The following is a 16,048-nucleotide window of genomic DNA, read 5'->3' on the forward strand; positions in this document are numbered from 1 at the left end:
ACTTCCCTCTCCCCACTAATCCCAAAGAATATGGGGTAGTTTTTTTGTACTTGGTAGGCCTCTGCTACTGCTCATCAAATAAATGAATGAATGAGAGTCTGCCCTTGATTAGAAGATTAATTTTTCATGACCAATTTACACATAAAATATTATGTTTGAAATCAAATGGTGTTATAAAATATTTTTATAAGCTTTTTCTCTTGGGAACGATTTCTTAAATTTAAGAATTTTGAGTTCTAATTCTTAAAAAATGAGCACTTTAAATATTTTTGGAGAGATTCTTTAAACTGTGTCAATGGATAGACAAACAAGGTCAAGGAAATGTCAGAACATATTGCAAAGTTGAGCACCACATAGCCTTTGAGTAGCTCTTCCAAGAAAATGTTACAGGCCACTTATCTGATAGGGACAATGTGATTTACATATAGCGTCTACTAAACCTGGTCTGCCTGAGAGACAGTTTCCCTTGATACTATTTTCCCCGGGGAGCAGGGATGTGGGGAGCAAACAAGAGTCATGTTTGTGAAAGTCATAGTGGTAATTTGAGAACATGATAAGCAATAAGACAATCTAGTGGAAGGAACATAGAACCAAGGATGGGGAGACCTATGCCTCGGTTTACATGTCACCACTAAGTTCCTAAGGGACCTCGGTCAAGTCAGGTACCACTTCTACTTTTCTCTTTTAAAAATGCCTACCTGGCAGCTGGTTTATTTTTTTTGCGGTACGTGGGCCTCTCACTGTTGTGACCTCTCCTGTTGCAGAGCACAGGCTCCAGACGTGCAGGCTCAGCGGCCATGGCTCACGGGCCCAGCCACTCTGCAGCATGTGGGATCTTCCCGGACCGGGGCACGAACCCGTGTCCCCTGCATCGGCAGGCGGACTCTCAACCACTGCGCCGCCACGGAAGCCCTGGCAGCTGGTTTTTTGAGGCTCATGTAAGAGAGCAGATTCTAAAAGGATAATTATTGATGTGAAAAGCTGTATATTCTTGCTCCAACCCTGATCTGGTAGCTCATGCAAGAGCATGTCGCAGAGGGCAACTTAGTTTGGGGAAAGCCCCAAGCTGCCCCTCATGTTTCTGAACTCAGAAAGAAAAGGCCATCTTCTTGACCAGGAACAAAGAGGAGAATATATAACTTTTGACCCTTGAATCTATTATCATCATCTTTACTGCGAATCCCATTTTAGAGGCCATGTTATATAAACTACCAACAAGTCCTTAGCGTTTCCAGAAAAGCTAAGTAAATTATAACTTTCTTAAGAAAAAAACAAAACGACTAGACAATTTTTTTCAGATTATGTTGTACCTGGCAGTATCAGTGACCACAAATATAAAGCAGAACTAATAGTTTTTTAAGAGCAGCACAATTCTTGATATTCTATATTTGGCTCCAGCTTCTTTTTCTTGAGATTGGCCAAGCCAATGAAAATTACGTATGTTTATTCACCTTTGCTGATTCCTGATACTCTGGGCTTTTTCTCTTATACATTTTGCTACAGGGGAGAAATGGGCTTAAAGTGGTATATCTTAAACCTGGCGTGGTAATAGCTACCAATGTTTCAAAAAGCCTCACTTTAAGGTCGTTTTCCCTAAAAGCGGTCCTAGGGAATCATGCTCTGGGAAGGCTCTGGCGTATTAACCTTTGTGATGTATTACATTGGATGGGCCTTGGACACAGGTCTGAGCAGAACAAAACCAAGGTTAAATGGTACAGGGCCCTTTCTAAGTCAAATAACTTCTAAGGAATTTATCAAATCTAACTTCTGGAGTGTCACTGGAGAAGTGAAAAATAATGCTGGAAGTCACTGTATTCCCTGTTTGAGATTTAGGACAGTTACATTACTTTAAAATATATCTGTGTTCATGGCTGTCAGAAGAAATCCTAACAAAATCCACACATTTGCCACATCCATTACCACTGTAAAGAATTGCTTTGAAATGCTTGTTCTAACAGTTACATAGCTTCAACTTCCTCATTTGAGTCTGGGCCTTCCTAGTTCTGGCCTGAAAGTCTTCACCGAAGGAGCCAAGCTATGATGTGGCACCCACCAAATGCAAAGTTCTCACTGGCAGTGAAAAATAATAATAGCCCATGTCTATTGAGGGCTTTTGTCTACCACGTACGATATGTATTGTACAGTTGAAATTTAATCCACTGAACGGACTACATGGCTGGCAATATTATTTTCTCCATTTTACAGATGAGACAACTAAGGAGAGAGATGTAAAGAGTTAACGCAACATGACGCAGATGGTAAGTAGAAGAACTGGGATCAAACACAGCTTGGTGCTGACTCTGGAGGGTTCCCCCTACACAGCCATGCCCGTGGAGAGTCATGATTTGGGAGAAGCAGATGGGAGGACTAACCGCCCAGCTGTTTGACCATGAGCATCAAATAATTGTCTTTAATACTGATGTAACACCAAAAAGAAAACTTTCCAAATATAAAGAGGAAATTTCTACTAGACTGAATACAGACAGTCACAGGTGTTTGGTAGGTGGAAATGTCCAATACTTTTCACTCCAAATTCTTTGATGGGCCACATCACCAGCACAGAATCAACACTATCAAAAACAAGTCCTCTTAATAGCCCTTCCTTCCTTTTACAAAGTTGCACGTTTCAAAGCACCCTCCTTTCAAATAAGCCACTAACCCTACAAGAACTAGGCAGCATGGCAGGGAATCTCTTCATGAGAGGCACAGGAATGAGAAAGAATAGTGTATGACTGGGGATCGGGCCCAGCTCCTTGGTGGAGTAGATTCTGCACCTTAGGCAAGTGGGCAGAAGGCAGTGCTTTACGACCACCACGTTTAGCCCAACTTCTAGATTCTTGGATGTTTCATGCGTGGTAATCATTCTCCTTAAAAAATATATGGTAATAATGAACGATCGTCTTGTTTTGTGCTAAATAATGAGACAGATAAAAACGGTAGCTACTCATGAGTGCAAAAGTGAAAAAGAAAAACGGCAAACAAAAAAGGTAAGTCATTTGTTGCAAGAACCTACAAATAAATTAAACCCTCGCCTAAGATGTATTGATTTTATGTGGCCTCTCCTGTAGAATAATGTCAAGGGTTCCTGACAATCCATTACATTCAACAGGCAAAATCTCCTTATAATTTTTTTTCTGTTTGTTTCCTGAACGATATATAATCTATTTTTTCCCTTGATGAAAAAGCAGGGCTTTGTACGCTTGAAAATTCTTTAAAGTAGTGAACAAAGCTGATATTACATGGAAAAGTTTCTTCCGATCACTTCTTCAACATCATATGGGGAGAAAAATTAGTTATAATTGACCCTATAAATGATGTGCTAAGTAAGTCTAAACCCATGGATACTTTCTGTATATACTGACTGGGTCCAGCAAGCTGGAAGTGATTCTTGGGTCATTTATTACAAAGTTAGAAATGGCGTGATAGAGGGAGTGCTTTGCATTTTAACTAGAGATTTCAGTACTGAAGATGAAAATTTAAAATTTCATTATAGATTCCTCACTAATTTTCAATGAAAAAGATTTACTTCTCAGTGTCTTTAGATCATTATTGGGAACTCATTCTTTACTGCCGGTACTAAAAGTGACCTCAAAGAAAACATTTTAAAAATAGTGTATTACACCACAACTTTAGAGAGATGCTTTTCTCAAGCCTGTAATAAAAAGAGTATTTTCACCATGAAAAAATAAAATGCCTCTGTCTACAGTGATGCTGAAGGAAAACAAATATAGATATAACGGTTCGAGTAGAAGAAGAGCGAATAAGACCAACGCTTTCGATCTTTAAACCTGCAATTACTCCGTGTGTGTGCACACGTACGTGCACACAACAGTGTTATCGTGCATGTTCTCCTCCTGCTGATAGCCTGGTAGCAGGAGGGAAATGAAGACACTGGAAATTTCTTAACTGGCAAGGAGACTTTCATTTTGAGTGTTTAACCGTGGTGCCTGGTTTTGAAATTGAGGGGCCTGGTGTGCCTGGCGATGGAATTCCGGAATTTCACAGGTGTGTGGCTCTGAGGAGGGCTGTCTGACTGGTGAGTGCTGTGCTGCCTTGGTGCGTGGTCAAAATAGCCATGTCTTACAGTCTCTTGGTGGTGGCTACTTGATTCTCAAGATCTAACCTAGACTTCTTTAGAAACTCTCCCAGGCTAAGTGCGGTTTTGGAGAGGTCCGCATATGTCACTGCCGAGTAACCTGGGCAACAGGAAACTCCAGCTCAAGTAATGAAACCCACACCCTAGGAAACCCTTTATCCTAGAAAGAAAACTGCTACAGTTTTGCAAAACTTCTTTCTGTGTCAGACGGATTTAGAGACTTGAGGCAGGCCAATAACACAGAGGGACTAGTGAACCTCTAATGCTGAAACTGAGCACATGGTCCCTTCATAAACTTCCAATGAGCCCCTATCATGGGCAGACACTGTGCAGGGCAGTGGAATCAAAGGCAAGTGGGGTCCAGTTGTGTTTCCGGTCCACGGGTTTACAGTCCCTGAGACAGATACATGAGGGCGTGGCTACAATGCAATGTGAGACATGGCAGAGAGGGAGGTCTACACAGGGCTAAAGGCAGGAAGAATCAACTCGTGCTGCCTAGGGGAGAAGGGAACGTTTCACAGAGAAGATGGGTCTTTAAGGATCAGAAGAAGAGACTCTCCAAGCCGACCACAGGGAGCCGGCAGAGGATAGTGGGGTTGCAGCTACAGAGAGGCCGCGAGACCGGACAAGTCCAGGGCATGAGGATGTCTGGAGGGTACAGTGATGGTCCCATGCCTCATACAGGACGTTAAGTCTGGGCTATGTCTGATATTTGGTGATGCTGGTGCTGTCAGTCACAATTAAAAGAAGGCTGTGATTCAACTTCTAAATTGGGGCCAAGAGAGTCTGGGGAAGGGGAAGCCCGATGGGCGGTCACTGCCGTGTCCAAGGTGAGACTCTGTCGCCTCTGTGTCTGCCGCCTCTGCTCCTCCCTGACTCCTACCTGTGGGTCCACGAACAAACCCAAGGCTTGTACCTCTTGAAAAGATACCTCTCCTCCAGCTTAAAATTCCCCTGGTCTTCATCCTCCTCTCTCCCCTTTTTCCCTTGCCAGCTAAGACTGTTGAAAAAGTAATCTAATCTCCTTATCCCCACGTCCTCACACCCTCTTCCATCAGCAACCCTCTGGAAACTGGCCCTCGGACGGGCTCCTCTGAAAGCACTCAAGCCAAATCTCCAACAATCTATGAATTGTCAGATCTGACGGGCATGTCGTGGGCCTCTTCCTATCTGGGCCCTGCACGTTCGCCATTACTCACCACTCGTCCTACTCAAAACACTCCCCTCTATTTATTTATTATATATATATTTTTTTGCGGTACGCGGGCCTCTCACTGTTGTGGCCTCTCCCGTTGTGGAGCACAGGCTCCGGACGCGCAGGCTCAGTGGCCGTGACCCACGGGCGCAGCCGCTCCGCGGCATGTGGGATCTTCCCGGACCGGGGCACGAACCCGCGTCCCCTGAATTGGCAGGCGGACTCTCAACCACTGCGCCACCAGGGAAGCCCTTCCCCCCCCTCTTTAAATGGCACCACGTCATCTTCTGCTTCCTTTCCTACCCCTCTGTCCACATCTGAAGAATTTTTGCATGGGCTCCCCCTTTTTCCAGCAGCTCTACAGCTGTTCTCATGCTACACTTTCCTTAACCCAGTGCTTCTCAAACTAGAGTATACATCAGAATCAGCTGGAGGGCTGGACTCTGAGGACTGGGTCCTAACCCCAGACATTCTGACTCAACAGGTCTGGGGGTGGGGCCCAAGGATTCACATTTAGAAAAACAAGTTCCAGGGGATTCTGCTGCTGCTGGCCTGGGACCACAGCTTGAGAACCACAGCCTTAACCAGTCTTTTCTATACCCGTGGCTTCAGCTACCATCATACTGATGGTTCACTACCATGGACATTCCTGAAACCTCAGACTTGGAGAGCCCTTTTCCACATCTCTAGCCTAACATCCCCCAGGCCTCTGCAACTTAATCTGCCCCAAAGTGGAGTGAGTCAAAACTCCCTTGCTCGTTCCTCTCCACACCCCCAAATCTGCTCTTCCTCCTGTATTCGCTATGTTGGAGAAAGGCACCCCCCACACATACCCCGACTTAGCCTCCACATGTCACAAATTCCCAGGAATTACTGCCTTCAACATTCCCTGGTCCACACACAGTGGGCCTCCTGTGCCCACTGTCGCTGCCGTGCCTGCGTCCTCACAAAACTCCTAATCTCCGGGCACAGTGAGGTACCCACAGGAAATTTGTTCCTTCTGCCTGAATTTAACATTAGTTGCTTCCCTAATGCCCCTGGCTACTACCCTTATCATGTGCACTTATTATGCATACTGTCTGGGTCACCTTGGACTGCCATAACAAATTACCATAGCCCGGGTGGCTTACATAACAAAGCTTTGTTTCTCTCAGGTCTAGAGGCTGGAAGTCTAAGATCAAGGTTGCCAGCAGATTCAGTGTCTGGTGAGACCTAGTTTGCAGATGGCCGCCTTCTTGCTAGATCCTCACAGTGGAGAAAGAGTTCATCTCTCTCATGTCTCTTCCTATATGGGTGCTAATCCCACTTGTGAGGGCTCCACCTTCATGTCCTAGTTACTTCCCTAAGGTCTCACCTCCAAATAGATCACAATGGAGATTAAGGCTTCAACATATAAATCTGCGGGGGTGGGGGGAAATGCATGCTCTGCTGACATTTTGGAAACACCATGTATTTAATTTTAGTAGCACCAGGGCTCAGTAATGTGCAAGGCACCCTGAAAGGACCAACATTTTGTTATTTTGACCGGACTTAAGAGTTTCCTGGGAAGAAACAAACTGCTTCTGAACTCTTTCTTAGGCATTGTTACATCCCCTTCAATTTCTCTGGCAACTAAGCTGGCTCTGAAGGGGCTGTAGTATATAGTTTTCTTTCTAGATGAGCTTGGTTATGTCACTAACAAATAATTCAAGGTGCTTTTTATTCCAGTAACAGAGATGGTTGGCACTGGATTTCTTTGACATAATTTTGCATTCAGACAATAAGCTAAGTATTCTTTGGTAAGCCTGAGTAGTAGAGAGAGATTTAAGGAGATGTGGGCTCTAGTTCTGGCTTGGCTACAAGCTGCCCAAACTCCATAGACTCGAGATCTTTCCCTACAAAAGGAGACACTTGGCTTATCAAGGTTATCTCAGTAGGGCAGTTTTCAGAGTCCGTTAGTTTAGCAAATTAGCAATAATTTCAACGTAGTATAATGAAGTACCTTCGAGCATGAGCTGATGAAAGAAAAAGGACTTCCCCTCTGTAAGACTGCAGGAGAAGTTAAGAAGCAATGCCGCAATGTGGAGTCAAAGTAGGGACCCCCGTGTATGAGGAAGGGGACTTGGATCCTGGGTCCCTGGGGAGGCCCAAACCAGAGACTGGAAATGGTGGCTAAAGGAGCCCAGTTCCAGGGCTAAGAGTCACCTCCACAGAGAGAACAGTCACTGAAGTGAAACTAATGTGAGGAACATTGCAATTTCTCACACATATGTTTAGGTTAACATTTTAGCAATTCCCATTTTTGACCCAGCGTCCTCTGAGCGCCTCTTAACTCCTTTGTGTCTAAAGGCTTACATCACCATTGAAAAAGTTAAAGTCTAAAGATCACCAGCATCAACACTGGTAGAGGATCGATATAATATTTCCAGGCTCCAATCTAGACCTCTTGAACCACAAGGGCCCCACGTGACTCTTACGAACATTAAACTCACTAAGCTTAGAGAACCGCTGCTAAGTAAAAAGGACCCACTCAAGTAGGGCTTAAAGGTGGCATACTGGACTCCATCAACACCTAGAAGGTCAGTCACCATTTGGTTCTTTCACCAGGCAGTACGTTCGCTTGCCTCTGAGACTTATCAGTTACACAGATACTATCTTCATTAGAGGTTGTGAGACTAACCAATCTTTTACTGTTTTAAAACCTATTTTCATTGTGGTATCGTCATAAGAGATAGTGTCTGTGCCAAGGTCTAAAATCCTAATTAGATCCCTTGTTGCTAGCTGGGGTAGCAAGGAAGAAGATTCAGTATCCCAGTAAGACCTCTTTGATACATCACATGCAAATGAAGGATGCAGTTAATTAAATATTTCATCGACTCTGCCCAAACTCAAATGTACCCTGTTGAGCTCTCCCTTAGCTTGATACCACAACCATCACATACAACAGCAGCAGAGGGAAGGGTCACTGTAAGATGCAATACAATAAATATATCAATTGAAGACCAACATTAAAAGAGTTATTTGCTAATGGGCACCATGCCAGGGTTACTCAGGCAGTGCTGCCTGCAGAATTCCTAAGCTGAGTTCACAAGATACAGATCGATGCACCTCCAAAGAGAGTCTATATCAATCTCCATTTCATTCATTAGCTCCCACTTCGAGCTGGTTGGCTGCTAGTTAACTCTTTAATGTGGGAGAAACTGTCAGTGTAAAGGCCACTGGGACACGTGCTCTTCCCAGCTGTACTTGACCTGTCAATATTTCTTGCAGCAGAATGTTTAAACTGGTACGGCTAATGGCAAAATGGAGACCTATGGGGTTTGGGAGGCTTTCATAGCTTTAGAATGGCTTACCATCCAATAGCAAACATTAGTAAATTCACCCCGTTGCTGTATTTCCGCCTGTACCTTACTATCCAGGTGCAACAGAAACTAGGATAAAATTATTTTCCACAGTTCCATTCTGGAACTCAAAGGTATTTTAGACTACACATTATGTAAATGTGGGCTCCGCTACAATGAGATACCATCACACCAAGGACCTGGCTGCAGTGGAGATCATTAGTTTGTGATTCAGCTCTAAAGAAACGCCAAACAATGAGGCAAGCGAGGCAGCCCTTTCTATAAAGTTAGGATTCATTTTCAGCTTGTATTGGTCCAGGGACAACTTTATTGTTGCACAGTAGAAGAACCTGGATGCTCGGGGGGATGGCTCGGTGCAGGAACTATTTCAAGCCCTTCTGAAAATGTAAATAAGAGTTCTAAAACATAAAGGCATAATTACCGAAACAGAGAACAGTCTCAGACCACCAGGAATAGCTGGCTTCGCTTATTTTCTTTCCACAAATATTGAATTTACTATTTCCCTTGCCTTACTGTTGAATAAAATCAATTTTCTTAGTAGAGCTGATCTCTGCTTTGTTGGAGGTGAGATGCGAAGTTGATATGCATCCTTAGATATACTGTTGGGGAGAAAGCCTTGAATATTTAACCCCGCATCACAGCGAGCCCTCCCTTCACCTTCCTGTGGGGCATCTATTGATTCACTATTTGACAATCAGAATTCTCCATAGGTTAATTGACATATTTGGAATTCATGGCAAAGAAAATCTGTGCATTATTTTAAAACTCCTGTCAAATTGTTTGTAGATACGGTTTGATAACAACACCTGTTTTTCCCTCTCTTGGCCAATACAATCCATTGAGAATCCTGGCTTAAAGAATTTCCCTGCAGAATTGTCAAACATATGTATTTGTATTTCATTACTTGGGTAATAGCTGATTTGCCAAGTTCATTTACTACTAGTTGCTTCTCAAACATCTCAGTGGGATAATTAAGGAATACTAAGAACTGAAACTGTACTAAGTTAGGAGGGGGCTGGAGCCATTGCCCAAATCCCAGTCCTGTTTAAACTGCTGTCCAGAATTAAATATTCAATAACTGAAATGCTCTTTTCTTCCTCTACTCTCAGCAACTTATCATCAAGAAGATGGAGCTGCTTCCCAAGTTGTGCAAAAGAGACGCCCCCCCCCCCTCAAATTATCTGCAGAAATCAGATCAAAATCCTGCAGACTTTCAAGTATTTTAACTCAAAATTGGTAACGGTCTAAACGGTGCCTTTTCTCAGTGGCTATACACGTGGGGAGAGAAAAATAGTAGCTCCAGGAGTATGCCTTGGAAGGGAGTAAAGAAAGGCCAGACACAGTTCAAGGTTATAGCTGAACACAACGGCACTGATGAGAATTTGGACAGGTAATACCCTCTCTTGAGAAATTGTGAATGTGAAGGATCCTGGAGAAGAATGTTGAAGTATGATAGCATTAGAGTTTAAATGCTCTCAAAGAATCTTGCTGGCTCATTGCACAAAGAAAAGAGAGATATTTTAATCATGAGCTATCTATCATCACTTGAATTTGAAGGCCCGTTTTGAAGTCACAAGCTACTGACTCCCATGATGTAAGTTTTTAGGTCTCTTGCCGGAACAAAAAAGGTATGAAAACGGGGGAGGCGGGTAGGGGGCTAGGGGGAGCACAAAGAAGCCAAATGGCCACAGACCCGACAGAGAGAAGATAGTGTGTCTGCAACGCTGTCTCCTTTAAATTTTGTTCAAGAAGAAAGAATAATTGAATGGCGAGTTTCTCGGACTCTTCCCTCTGGAGAAAATGGGAATATATGAGAGACGAGAGAGAATGTACTTAAAAATAAACTATTGAGGAGTACAAGCCCCATTGCTATCATAAGACAAACACATTTGATTCTTCAGTCCGTAAGTTTTCGAGCTCACATACACATTATAGGAAAGAATACCCAGGGACCCAAAACAAAATTCTGTTTAAAGTGCAGGCACCAAACTAGGAGACGGCTGAGCTCTCGTGTTAGACAAAGAGTCTAATGTGAAAGGGCACTTCTGGTGATGATCCTGAATTATTTCCCATCTCTCCTGTTCCGACGTGTACTTCTCTTAGACATATAGCTGATAGACTCAAGGGGCCCCTTAATAATTCCTTGGAGGGCTGCACATAGTTTTCTATCCACTTGGCATTGGGTGCTCAGAGTGGAGGTTTTATTGATTTTTCCAAAAGTGAAAAAGTTACCTAACTTAGGACTGACATGATCTTGTTTTACCCTATTTCATTACATGAGAAAATTGTATTTTTTTTTTTTTTTTTTTTTTACTCTCTCAATGCCCAGGAGCCCAGGCTTAAGGAGGGGAAACAGTTCAGACTCTTCAAATAAAATAAAAGTAAGACAGAAGAGCCGAGAGCTTCTCTTGTCACATTTCTACAATTTCCGGCTTTCAAGCCGCCACTTACAAGCCACTTCTTGACATAATCTTTAGGCTTAAGCATGTGGAACAGTGGACCAACCAGCTTAATAAAAAGACAAAGATGATATGCAACTAATGGACAGGGCATCGCGACTAGGTGTTAACACATCATTCATTGAACTAAATGCTCCTTCAAACTCTGCAGCAGAAACAATTAAAAAGTACTGACGGCAGTCTTAAGTTGCTTCAAATTGTCTGGCACAATTGATCCACAATTATCTCTGTACTCCCCGAAGCCCCCGAATGCTACCTTCTTCATTGACTTTAAATTTCCTTCACAGTTCTCCAACCTGTGTTCTGGCATACTGAATATCTGACAAACTGACTATCCGTTGGAGGCGGCCATTGTGATAATCTTGGAATCCTGAATACCCCATTAAACATCCGAGCTGTATGCCCCTTGAATGCTCATAACCAGCTCTTCTTAACAAACAAGAAATCTTGCTGAACATTTAAAGATGAGAGTTAAACTTTAGGACAAAAGAAAGAGATAAGCTGTTTTTCCATTAGTTTCATAACACAACTTGTTAGGGAAATTCTGTGAGACAGAATTTATGGCAAAGAGGCGAATTCTATTTCCAAAGCTTTAACTTTAAACTGACCCATGTCTGGTATGGTCAAGGAATTTTGTTCGCTATTTTTGCATCCTTGGGCCAAGACTCTGATGGCCAATACAAACACTGTTAATGAAACTTCATTTACATGGCTCTTTGGACCTCTCTTTGTTAAAGAGAAAACTCTTAAGTGGCTGATTTATCAGGATTGCTGTGAAAAGCCTCTGAAATACAACCAGATGTGCTTTGTTTCCAAGGTGTTGTGAAAAGGAATTTGTTTTAGGACACAGGCAGAGGTGTGTTCATTAACACTATCTACTACAAATAAATATCTTTTTAATTTTTTTTTACTTTAATCTCCTCCCCCCCCCCCCCGCTTTGTTGTTGGTGTCTGGTAGAAAATTGTGCACAGTTATGTGAGTGAAAAACCTTGAAGATGGAGAGAATCAGGTGTCTACTGTGAATAACGGTGCTGTTGCCCTCAGAGGGACACAGTATTTGATCCCAACTGAAAAGTCATTTTTAGCTGTCATGTGAAGGTCTGCAGTGGGGTATATGCAGTGGACTCAAGATCGCTGATATAATTTAGTCAGGCAAACAAGACAAGCCACGGATTATCTTTTGATCTAAACTTGTACATTTGATTTTTGTCTCAATTAGGTTCATTCTGATATAGAAATGGTGAAGAATATTTTAGCTGGAACCACATTGCCAAGGTTCTTGGACTTCACAAAAGTAAAGGCTAAACAGTGATGAGGGTATCAGTGTCATCATGGAATAAAAAAGAAAAATAACTTTTATTTGTGCAGTATGTGAGGAATCTTCATCAGGATCTCATATTTGCTATCTTAGTTCAGCTTTTCTAATAATGCTGTGGAGATCTCTGCATGGATTTCCATGTATCTTTTAAAAAAATGTTTATTAAAATTGCTACTTGATACGATTTTATTATTTCATGCTGTCGAAACTTCTGTCCTCTCTGAATAATAATTCACATGGTCTATCGAATATATATGTGATGATAATAAGTCTATATATATCATACATTCCCTGATTCTTTGATGCTTTGCTTGGGGGAAATGTTAATATTATAGAAGGTGTAGTTTCAGGAAATAAGTACAATACTGTTAACAAACATATTAATATTTAATATTGGAAGCCTCACTCCCACACATAATCTCTCTTTACCTGCTTACTTTTTTTTTCCCTTTGCACTTATTAAGTACCAGATGATCGACTTGTTTGATCGTATTTTCTGTTCACTGTCTATTTCCCTTCACTGGAATATAAACTCCATGAAGGCAGGAGGCTTTGATTTAGTCACTGGTATAACCTCAGCACCTTGAATGGTGCCTGTCACATAGCAGCTGTTTAACGGATGCTTGTTAACGAACGATTTCACTAGTCATAAAAAAGGGGAGTGCAAACACTGAATGCAGTTTTCATTCTATAATTCCTTGATTCTACCTTTCCCAATAAGTTAATGATGGCCCCATAGTCTATGTTTAATAATCACCCTAGGGAATATGGCTAAAGGTGTTAAGTATTAATTGCTTCAAACACAGTGGGAGGTATACATCATTGGAGAATGTTTAAGTCTTGTTATAGATCTTATACAAGAAGCACTGCTTTTCGTATAGTCAACATTTGAGATATTGTCATCGGAAAAGGGAAGGCACATTTTGGGAAGTGCAGTGACTACTTCTGGAATTCAATAATTTAACTGCATATAGTTCCCCCTTCAAAAGTAAATTCTACACAGCTATTCCTTTCATTAAGATAAATACAGGTTCATATTCATTCTCATTCTCTCTTTCTCCCTCTCTCTCTCTTACTCACACACAAAGGATGGAGGAGAAAGAACGGTCAGAAAGACCCTGACTTATATAAATGTATAAATGCAAAGAGGAAGGAGCTGAAGTCCTGGATTGTAGTTTTAGTTTGCTAGTACCCAGGCAAGTGATCTTGGCCCTTAATTTCTCTTTGAAGATTGTTCTGTCATTGATTAAACATTTAAGATCCTATCCCTCTCTAACAAGTCTGTAAGCCCACAAATGGAAGATAGGAAAAAAGTGGGAAAAGAAAGTTAACTTGTGTAAGTGATTCTGATAGCCTTTCAATTTTTGATGGATTAAAAAATCACTAATTCCCATATTGCTTTATCACTTCCCATTCTTTACACCTAGAGCATTATTATCATTATTTAGAGACAACAGAGTTCACATCTGGTCCCCCAACTCAGAGCATTGCCTTTGGTGAACAATTCTGTTGCCTATATAATTAATCAGAGGAAATTTCAAAATAGTTGATACCATCAATCTCTTTGCCAGCATATCTGACAGCTTATTTTATCATGCCCTTGGAATGATGCCAGATAGCAAGAACTAGTAACTTCAGGCAAACCTTGTCCTAACACCTGCTTTGTTACCTACCCTGCTGGATACACGTGGTTCACCAGAAAAAAGCCAGTATAGAGAATTTCTTTAAGTTACTTCTGTATCTTTAATCAACTCTCCCTAGCTTCTTCGAAGGAATTCATCCTTACTTGTCACAAGTGGACCAGGTAGCAGCTCCCCTACAGTAAAGGAAAGACTTTTCCCTGCTGTATTAGAACCTGCTGTAGGTTGGCTACTCTGAAGAGTGGTCTTACCTATCATGTTTATACCTATGGCTTTCTGCTCAGAAATTAAAATAAGCTGGTGATGACTGGGAAAACCTAGGTTGATTTATATATTTTTAATTAGTCAAGACCAACAAGAAGATTATATTATTCCCATTTAAAAATTTAAGTAATCAAAGCAGAGCAAGTGTCAGGGTCACCAATTAGGTCCCTGCTAAGACCAAGATTACAATACAAGAGTTCTTGGTACGTTGTGTTTCCAATTATATAAAAGGTTCTCTTGCACTAAGACAGATCCTACACAGTCAAATAGAAAACACACTGGATTGGAAATCAAATAATATGGATTTTACCACGAATTTACTATAACTCCACAGGTAGTTATCCCAGTTGTGACTTCATTCATTCAATATTAATTTATGTAATAAACAAATGCCCAATCTGTGCACGCGTACACGCATGAAAGAGGCAGAAAGTAGTTTCAAGGTGACACATTGACAAGAGAGTGTATAAACCACATGTACAATGCTGAGAGGATTCAAAGGAATTGATCTTAAGGGGCTCTGCTAGGCTGACTGGTTTTGACATCTGGTCCTTCCATTCAAACTGACGATGACATAATTAACCAAATTATAAGGTTGTCTTGGACTTGTGAAAATACAGCTTCGAACGTTTTTCTGGTCTATCAATTTTCCTATGTTTGAAATAAAATGATGACTAATTAATAAAATGAAAATAAACTACGTAGTTCTTCTCAAATGCTGTGGAATAGTCTATGCCAGTGATTCTCCTTATTTTCTATGTCAAGGGCCCTTTGAGAATCTTATAAAAGCTAAAAAAACCTCACCTCCAATCATAAAAAAATAGGTAAACACAAAATTTTGTATCCATTTCAGGGATTCAGAAGGTCCCCAAATCCTATCCCTGGATCTCAGGTTAGAAATCTGTGTCCTAAACCAAAAGGCGACACAGCTTCAGGAGAACATCCTCATTTGCTGCGATGATCTTGATTCTAGCTCCACAATCCATTCATTCCACAGATATTATTAAGCATCTAAGATGTGCCCCACGCTGTTCCAGGTGATGCGACGTCTCAGAGAACAAAACAGACAAAGTTTCTTGACCGCAGCAGGGCGGAAAACAGACAATAAACAAAAGCAATAACTAAATTATATGGCATGCCAGTGGGTGGTAAGTACCGTGGAAAAAAATTAAGTTGGGAAGGGGATTGGGGTGCCAGGGAGCACAGAGGAGGAGGTTTGTAATTTTAAATAGGGTAGTCAGGGAAGTCCCCCTGAGCACGTGACATTGAAACAGACTCAAAGGAGATAAGGCCAGGTAGCTATCCTGGAAGAGTATTCCGGGTAGAACAAACACAAGTGCAGGGGTCCTGAGAGGGTGGAGCCCGGTAAGCAGGCAGGAGGGCTGGAATGGAGTGAGAGATGGGGAAATAGTAGGAGATAAAAATCAGAGAAACAGATGGTGTGTGGGGAGAGGACAGTGGCAGATCACAAAGGACCTCAAAGGCCTTTTGACAACTTTGAGAAAGTCCTTGGAGAGTCTGAAGCAAAGTAACGTGATCTGATTGATGTTTGAACAGGACCTTGTGGATGATGTGTTGTGAGGCAAGAGATACGCAGAGATTGGGTCACTGCAGAGATTCAGAGACAGATGACGTGGCTTGGGCAACAGCGGTAGCCGGGAGGGGTGAGAAGTCGTCCTATTTTGGATGTATTTTGAAGGCGCATTCAAATGCTGATGTATTCTATGTCGAGTA

General features: G+C 41.9%; 1 protein-coding gene and 1 long non-coding RNA gene across 3 annotated transcripts in view; one reads left to right on the forward strand and one right to left on the reverse strand.

The window, feature by feature from the left end:
* Positions 1 to 15,423, forward strand: part of LOC141277986 (uncharacterized) — a 255,725-nt gene extending 240,302 nt beyond the window's left edge. The window contains exons 4-5 of the long non-coding RNA XR_012330003.1: positions 2,206 to 2,258; positions 9,742 to 15,423. This is a non-coding gene — a long non-coding RNA (uncharacterized lncRNA). The remainder of the gene's footprint in view (positions 1 to 2,205; positions 2,259 to 9,741) is intronic.
* The window catches only part of NPAS3 (neuronal PAS domain protein 3), an 870,093-nt gene that overhangs the window by 164,266 nt on the left and 689,779 nt on the right, over positions 1 to 16,048 (reverse strand). The window lies entirely within an intron of this gene.

Source organism: Tursiops truncatus, chromosome 2 (genome assembly GCF_011762595.2).
Source record: "Tursiops truncatus isolate mTurTru1 chromosome 2, mTurTru1.mat.Y, whole genome shotgun sequence".
NCBI lineage: Eukaryota > Metazoa > Chordata > Mammalia > Artiodactyla > Delphinidae > Tursiops > Tursiops truncatus.